This window comes from Heloderma suspectum, chromosome 5 (genome assembly GCF_057233095.1).
Source record: "Heloderma suspectum isolate Gila_16-S chromosome 5, 16-S_ref, whole genome shotgun sequence".
Taxonomy (NCBI): domain Eukaryota; kingdom Metazoa; phylum Chordata; class Lepidosauria; order Squamata; family Helodermatidae; genus Heloderma; species Heloderma suspectum.
In genome coordinates, this window is record NC_139462.1 from 235720001 (window position 1) to 235727500 (window position 7500).

Genomic DNA, 7500 nt, shown 5'->3' on the forward strand with positions numbered 1-7500 from the left:
AGGGTTAGGGTTAGGGTTAGGGTTAGGGTTAGGGTTAGGGTTAGGGTTAGGGTTAGGGTTAGGGTTAGGGTTAGGGTTAGGGTTAGGGTTAGGGTTAGGGTTAGGGTTAGGGTTAGGGTTAGGGTTAGGGTTAGGGTTAGGGTTAGGGTTAGGGTTAGGGTTAGGGTTAGGGTTAGGGTTAGGGTTAGGGTTAGGGTTAGGGTTAGGGTTAGGGTTAGGGTTAGGGTTAGGGTTAGGGTTAGGGTTAGGGTTAGGGTTAGGGTTAGGGTTAGGGTTAGGGTTAGGGTTAGGGTTAGGGTTAGGGTTAGGGTTAGGGTTAGGGTTAGGGTTAGGGTTAGGGTTAGGGTTAGGGTTAGGGTTAGGGTTAGGGTTAGGGTTAGGGTTAGGGTTAGGGTTAGGGTTAGGGTTAGGGTTAGGGTTAGGGTTAGGGTTAGGGTTAGGGTTAGGGTTAGGGTTAGGGTTAGGGTTAGGGTTAGGGTTAGGGTTAGGGTTAGGGTTAGGGTTAGGGTTAGGGTTAGGGTTAGGGTTAGGGTTAGGGTTAGGGTTAGGGTTAGGGTTAGGGTTAGGGTTAGGGTTAGGGTTAGGGTTAGGGTTAGGGTTAGGGTTAGGGTTAGGGTTAGGGTTAGGGTTAGGGTTAGGGTTAGGGTTAGGGTTAGGGTTAGGGTTAGGGTTAGGGTTAGGGTTAGGGTTAGGGTTAGGGTTAGGGTTAGGGTTAGGGTTAGGGTTAGGGTTAGGGTTAGGGTTAGGGTTAGGGTTAGGGTTAGGGTTAGGGTTAGGGTTAGGGTTAGGGTTAGGGTTAGGGTTAGGGTTAGGGTTAGGGTTAGGGTTAGGGTTAGGGTTAGGGTTAGGGTTAGGGTTAGGGTTAGGGTTAGGGTTAGGGTTAGGGTTAGGGTTAGGGTTAGGGTTAGGGTTAGGGTTAGGGTTAGGGTTAGGGTTAGGGTTAGGGTTAGGGTTAGGGTTAGGGTTAGGGTTAGGGTTAGGGTTAGGGTTAGGGTTAGGGTTAGGGTTAGGGTTAGGGTTAGGGTTAGGGTTAGGGTTAGGGTTAGGGTTAGGGTTAGGGTTAGGGTTAGGGTTAGGGTTAGGGTTAGGGTTAGGGTTAGGGTTAGGGTTAGGGTTAGGGTTAGGGTTAGGGTTAGGGTTAGGGTTAGGGTTAGGGTTAGGGTTAGGGTTAGGGTTAGGGTTAGGGTTAGGGTTAGGGTTAGGGTTAGGGTTAGGGTTAGGGTTAGGGTTAGGGTTAGGGTTAGGGTTAGGGTTAGGGTTAGGGTTAGGGTTAGGGTTAGGGTTAGGGTTAGGGTTAGGGTTAGGGTTAGGGTTAGGGTTAGGGTTAGGGTTAGGGTTAGGGTTAGGGTTAGGGTTAGGGTTAGGGTTAGGGTTAGGGTTAGGGTTAGGGTTAGGGTTAGGGTTAGGGTTAGGGTTAGGGTTAGGGTTAGGGTTAGGGTTAGGGTTAGGGTTAGGGTTAGGGTTAGGGTTAGGGTTAGGGTTAGGGTTAGGGTTAGGGTTAGGGTTAGGGTTAGGGTTAGGGTTAGGGTTAGGGTTAGGGTTAGGGTTAGGGTTAGGGTTAGGGTTAGGGTTAGGGTTAGGGTTAGGGTTAGGGTTAGGGTTAGGGTTAGGGTTAGGGTTAGGGTTAGGGTTAGGGTTAGGGTTAGGGTTAGGGTTAGGGTTAGGGTTAGGGTTAGGGTTAGGGTTAGGGTTAGGGTTAGGGTTAGGGTTAGGGTTAGGGTTAGGGTTAGGGTTAGGGTTAGGGTTAGGGTTAGGGTTAGGGTTAGGGTTAGGGTTAGGGTTAGGGTTAGGGTTAGGGTTAGGGTTAGGGTTAGGGTTAGGGTTAGGGTTAGGGTTAGGGTTAGGGTTAGGGTTAGGGTTAGGGTTAGGGTTAGGGTTAGGGTTAGGGTTAGGGTTAGGGTTAGGGTTAGGGTTAGGGTTAGGGTTAGGGTTAGGGTTAGGGTTAGGGTTAGGGTTAGGGTTAGGGTTAGGGTTAGGGTTAGGGTTAGGGTTAGGGTTAGGGTTAGGGTTAGGGTTAGGGTTAGGGTTAGGGTTAGGGTTAGGGTTAGGGTTAGGGTTAGGGTTAGGGTTAGGGTTAGGGTTAGGGTTAGGGTTAGGGTTAGGGTTAGGGTTAGGGTTAGGGTTAGGGTTAGGGTTAGGGTTAGGGTTAGGGTTAGGGTTAGGGTTAGGGTTAGGGTTAGGGTTAGGGTTAGGGTTAGGGTTAGGGTTAGGGTTAGGGTTAGGGTTAGGGTTAGGGTTAGGGTTAGGGTTAGGGTTAGGGTTAGGGTTAGGGTTAGGGTTAGGGTTAGGGTTAGGGTTAGGGTTAGGGTTAGGGTTAGGGTTAGGGTTAGGGTTAGGGTTAGGGTTAGGGTTAGGGTTAGGGTTAGGGTTAGGGTTAGGGTTAGGGTTAGGGTTAGGGTTAGGGTTAGGGTTAGGGTTAGGGTTAGGGTTAGGGTTAGGGTTAGGGTTAGGGTTAGGGTTAGGGTTAGGGTTAGGGTTAGGGTTAGGGTTAGGGTTAGGGTTAGGGTTAGGGTTAGGGTTAGGGTTAGGGTTAGGGTTAGGGTTAGGGTTAGGGTTAGGGTTAGGGTTAGGGTTAGGGTTAGGGTTAGGGTTAGGGTTAGGGTTAGGGTTAGGGTTAGGGTTAGGGTTAGGGTTAGGGTTAGGGTTAGGGTTAGGGTTAGGGTTAGGGTTAGGGTTAGGGTTAGGGTTAGGGTTAGGGTTAGGGTTAGGGTTAGGGTTAGGGTTAGGGTTAGGGTTAGGGTTAGGGTTAGGGTTAGGGTTAGGGTTAGGGTTAGGGTTAGGGTTAGGGTTAGGGTTAGGGTTAGGGTTAGGGTTAGGGTTAGGGTTAGGGTTAGGGTTAGGGTTAGGGTTAGGGTTAGGGTTAGGGTTAGGGTTAGGGTTAGGGTTAGGGTTAGGGTTAGGGTTAGGGTTAGGGTTAGGGTTAGGGTTAGGGTTAGGGTTAGGGTTAGGGTTAGGGTTAGGGTTAGGGTTAGGGTTAGGGTTAGGGTTAGGGTTAGGGTTAGGGTTAGGGTTAGGGTTAGGGTTAGGGTTAGGGTTAGGGTTAGGGTTAGGGTTAGGGTTAGGGTTAGGGTTAGGGTTAGGGTTAGGGTTAGGGTTAGGGTTAGGGTTAGGGTTAGGGTTAGGGTTAGGGTTAGGGTTAGGGTTAGGGTTAGGGTTAGGGTTAGGGTTAGGGTTAGGGTTAGGGTTAGGGTTAGGGTTAGGGTTAGGGTTAGGGTTAGGGTTAGGGTTAGGGTTAGGGTTAGGGTTAGGGTTAGGGTTAGGGTTAGGGTTAGGGTTAGGGTTAGGGTTAGGGTTAGGGTTAGGGTTAGGGTTAGGGTTAGGGTTAGGGTTAGGGTTAGGGTTAGGGTTAGGGTTAGGGTTAGGGTTAGGGTTAGGGTTAGGGTTAGGGTTAGGGTTAGGGTTAGGGTTAGGGTTAGGGTTAGGGTTAGGGTTAGGGTTAGGGTTAGGGTTAGGGTTAGGGTTAGGGTTAGGGTTAGGGTTAGGGTTAGGGTTAGGGTTAGGGTTAGGGTTAGGGTTAGGGTTAGGGTTAGGGTTAGGGTTAGGGTTAGGGTTAGGGTTAGGGTTAGGGTTAGGGTTAGGGTTAGGGTTAGGGTTAGGGTTAGGGTTAGGGTTAGGGTTAGGGTTAGGGTTAGGGTTAGGGTTAGGGTTAGGGTTAGGGTTAGGGTTAGGGTTAGGGTTAGGGTTAGGGTTAGGGTTAGGGTTAGGGTTAGGGTTAGGGTTAGGGTTAGGGTTAGGGTTAGGGTTAGGGTTAGGGTTAGGGTTAGGGTTAGGGTTAGGGTTAGGGTTAGGGTTAGGGTTAGGGTTAGGGTTAGGGTTAGGGTTAGGGTTAGGGTTAGGGTTAGGGTTAGGGTTAGGGTTAGGGTTAGGGTTAGGGTTAGGGTTAGGGTTAGGGTTAGGGTTAGGGTTAGGGTTAGGGTTAGGGTTAGGGTTAGGGTTAGGGTTAGGGTTAGGGTTAGGGTTAGGGTTAGGGTTAGGGTTAGGGTTAGGGTTAGGGTTAGGGTTAGGGTTAGGGTTAGGGTTAGGGTTAGGGTTAGGGTTAGGGTTAGGGTTAGGGTTAGGGTTAGGGTTAGGGTTAGGGTTAGGGTTAGGGTTAGGGTTAGGGTTAGGGTTAGGGTTAGGGTTAGGGTTAGGGTTAGGGTTAGGGTTAGGGTTAGGGTTAGGGTTAGGGTTAGGGTTAGGGTTAGGGTTAGGGTTAGGGTTAGGGTTAGGGTTAGGGTTAGGGTTAGGGTTAGGGTTAGGGTTAGGGTTAGGGTTAGGGTTAGGGTTAGGGTTAGGGTTAGGGTTAGGGTTAGGGTTAGGGTTAGGGTTAGGGTTAGGGTTAGGGTTAGGGTTAGGGTTAGGGTTAGGGTTAGGGTTAGGGTTAGGGTTAGGGTTAGGGTTAGGGTTAGGGTTAGGGTTAGGGTTAGGGTTAGGGTTAGGGTTAGGGTTAGGGTTAGGGTTAGGGTTAGGGTTAGGGTTAGGGTTAGGGTTAGGGTTAGGGTTAGGGTTAGGGTTAGGGTTAGGGTTAGGGTTAGGGTTAGGGTTAGGGTTAGGGTTAGGGTTAGGGTTAGGGTTAGGGTTAGGGTTAGGGTTAGGGTTAGGGTTAGGGTTAGGGTTAGGGTTAGGGTTAGGGTTAGGGTTAGGGTTAGGGTTAGGGTTAGGGTTAGGGTTAGGGTTAGGGTTAGGGTTAGGGTTAGGGTTAGGGTTAGGGTTAGGGTTAGGGTTAGGGTTAGGGTTAGGGTTAGGGTTAGGGTTAGGGTTAGGGTTAGGGTTAGGGTTAGGGTTAGGGTTAGGGTTAGGGTTAGGGTTAGGGTTAGGGTTAGGGTTAGGGTTAGGGTTAGGGTTAGGGTTAGGGTTAGGGTTAGGGTTAGGGTTAGGGTTAGGGTTAGGGTTAGGGTTAGGGTTAGGGTTAGGGTTAGGGTTAGGGTTAGGGTTAGGGTTAGGGTTAGGGTTAGGGTTAGGGTTAGGGTTAGGGTTAGGGTTAGGGTTAGGGTTAGGGTTAGGGTTAGGGTTAGGGTTAGGGTTAGGGTTAGGGTTAGGGTTAGGGTTAGGGTTAGGGTTAGGGTTAGGGTTAGGGTTAGGGTTAGGGTTAGGGTTAGGGTTAGGGTTAGGGTTAGGGTTAGGGTTAGGGTTAGGGTTAGGGTTAGGGTTAGGGTTAGGGTTAGGGTTAGGGTTAGGGTTAGGGTTAGGGTTAGGGTTAGGGTTAGGGTTAGGGTTAGGGTTAGGGTTAGGGTTAGGGTTAGGGTTAGGGTTAGGGTTAGGGTTAGGGTTAGGGTTAGGGTTAGGGTTAGGGTTAGGGTTAGGGTTAGGGTTAGGGTTAGGGTTAGGGTTAGGGTTAGGGTTAGGGTTAGGGTTAGGGTTAGGGTTAGGGTTAGGGTTAGGGTTAGGGTTAGGGTTAGGGTTAGGGTTAGGGTTAGGGTTAGGGTTAGGGTTAGGGTTAGGGTTAGGGTTAGGGTTAGGGTTAGGGTTAGGGTTAGGGTTAGGGTTAGGGTTAGGGTTAGGGTTAGGGTTAGGGTTAGGGTTAGGGTTAGGGTTAGGGTTAGGGTTAGGGTTAGGGTTAGGGTTAGGGTTAGGGTTAGGGTTAGGGTTAGGGTTAGGGTTAGGGTTAGGGTTAGGGTTAGGGTTAGGGTTAGGGTTAGGGTTAGGGTTAGGGTTAGGGTTAGGGTTAGGGTTAGGGTTAGGGTTAGGGTTAGGGTTAGGGTTAGGGTTAGGGTTAGGGTTAGGGTTAGGGTTAGGGTTAGGGTTAGGGTTAGGGTTAGGGTTAGGGTTAGGGTTAGGGTTAGGGTTAGGGTTAGGGTTAGGGTTAGGGTTAGGGTTAGGGTTAGGGTTAGGGTTAGGGTTAGGGTTAGGGTTAGGGTTAGGGTTAGGGTTAGGGTTAGGGTTAGGGTTAGGGTTAGGGTTAGGGTTAGGGTTAGGGTTAGGGTTAGGGTTAGGGTTAGGGTTAGGGTTAGGGTTAGGGTTAGGGTTAGGGTTAGGGTTAGGGTTAGGGTTAGGGTTAGGGTTAGGGTTAGGGTTAGGGTTAGGGTTAGGGTTAGGGTTAGGGTTAGGGTTAGGGTTAGGGTTAGGGTTAGGGTTAGGGTTAGGGTTAGGGTTAGGGTTAGGGTTAGGGTTAGGGTTAGGGTTAGGGTTAGGGTTAGGGTTAGGGTTAGGGTTAGGGTTAGGGTTAGGGTTAGGGTTAGGGTTAGGGTTAGGGTTAGGGTTAGGGTTAGGGTTAGGGTTAGGGTTAGGGTTAGGGTTAGGGTTAGGGTTAGGGTTAGGGTTAGGGTTAGGGTTAGGGTTAGGGTTAGGGTTAGGGTTAGGGTTAGGGTTAGGGTTAGGGTTAGGGTTAGGGTTAGGGTTAGGGTTAGGGTTAGGGTTAGGGTTAGGGTTAGGGTTAGGGTTAGGGTTAGGGTTAGGGTTAGGGTTAGGGTTAGGGTTAGGGTTAGGGTTAGGGTTAGGGTTAGGGTTAGGGTTAGGGTTAGGGTTAGGGTTAGGGTTAGGGTTAGGGTTAGGGTTAGGGTTAGGGTTAGGGTTAGGGTTAGGGTTAGGGTTAGGGTTAGGGTTAGGGTTAGGGTTAGGGTTAGGGTTAGGGTTAGGGTTAGGGTTAGGGTTAGGGTTAGGGTTAGGGTTAGGGTTAGGGTTAGGGTTAGGGTTAGGGTTAGGGTTAGGGTTAGGGTTAGGGTTAGGGTTAGGGTTAGGGTTAGGGTTAGGGTTAGGGTTAGGGTTAGGGTTAGGGTTAGGGTTAGGGTTAGGGTTAGGGTTAGGGTTAGGGTTAGGGTTAGGGTTAGGGTTAGGGTTAGGGTTAGGGTTAGGGTTAGGGTTAGGGTTAGGGTTAGGGTTAGGGTTAGGGTTAGGGTTAGGGTTAGGGTTAGGGTTAGGGTTAGGGTTAGGGTTAGGGTTAGGGTTAGGGTTAGGGTTAGGGTTAGGGTTAGGGTTAGGGTTAGGGTTAGGGTTAGGGTTAGGGTTAGGGTTAGGGTTAGGGTTAGGGTTAGGGTTAGGGTTAGGGTTAGGGTTAGGGTTAGGGTTAGGGTTAGGGTTAGGGTTAGGGTTAGGGTTAGGGTTAGGGTTAGGGTTAGGGTTAGGGTTAGGGTTAGGGTTAGGGTTAGGGTTAGGGTTAGGGTTAGGGTTAGGGTTAGGGTTAGGGTTAGGGTTAGGGTTAGGGTTAGGGTTAGGGTTAGGGTTAGGGTTAGGGTTAGGGTTAGGGTTAGGGTTAGGGTTAGGGTTAGGGTTAGGGTTAGGGTTAGGGTTAGGGTTAGGGTTAGGGTTAGGGTTAGGGTTAGGGTTAGGGTTAGGGTTAGGGTTAGGGTTAGGGTTAGGGTTAGGGTTAGGGTTAGGGTTAGGGTTAGGGTTAGGGTTAGGGTTAGGGTTAGGGTTAGGGTTAGGGTTAGGGTTAGGGTTAGGGTTAGGGTTAGGGTTAGGGTTAGGGTTAGGGTTAGGGTTAGGGTTAGGGTTAGGGTTAGGGTTAGGGTTAGGGTTAGGGTTAGGGTTAGGGTTAGGGTTAGGGTTAGGGTTAGGGTTAGGGTTAGGGTTAGGGTTAGGGTT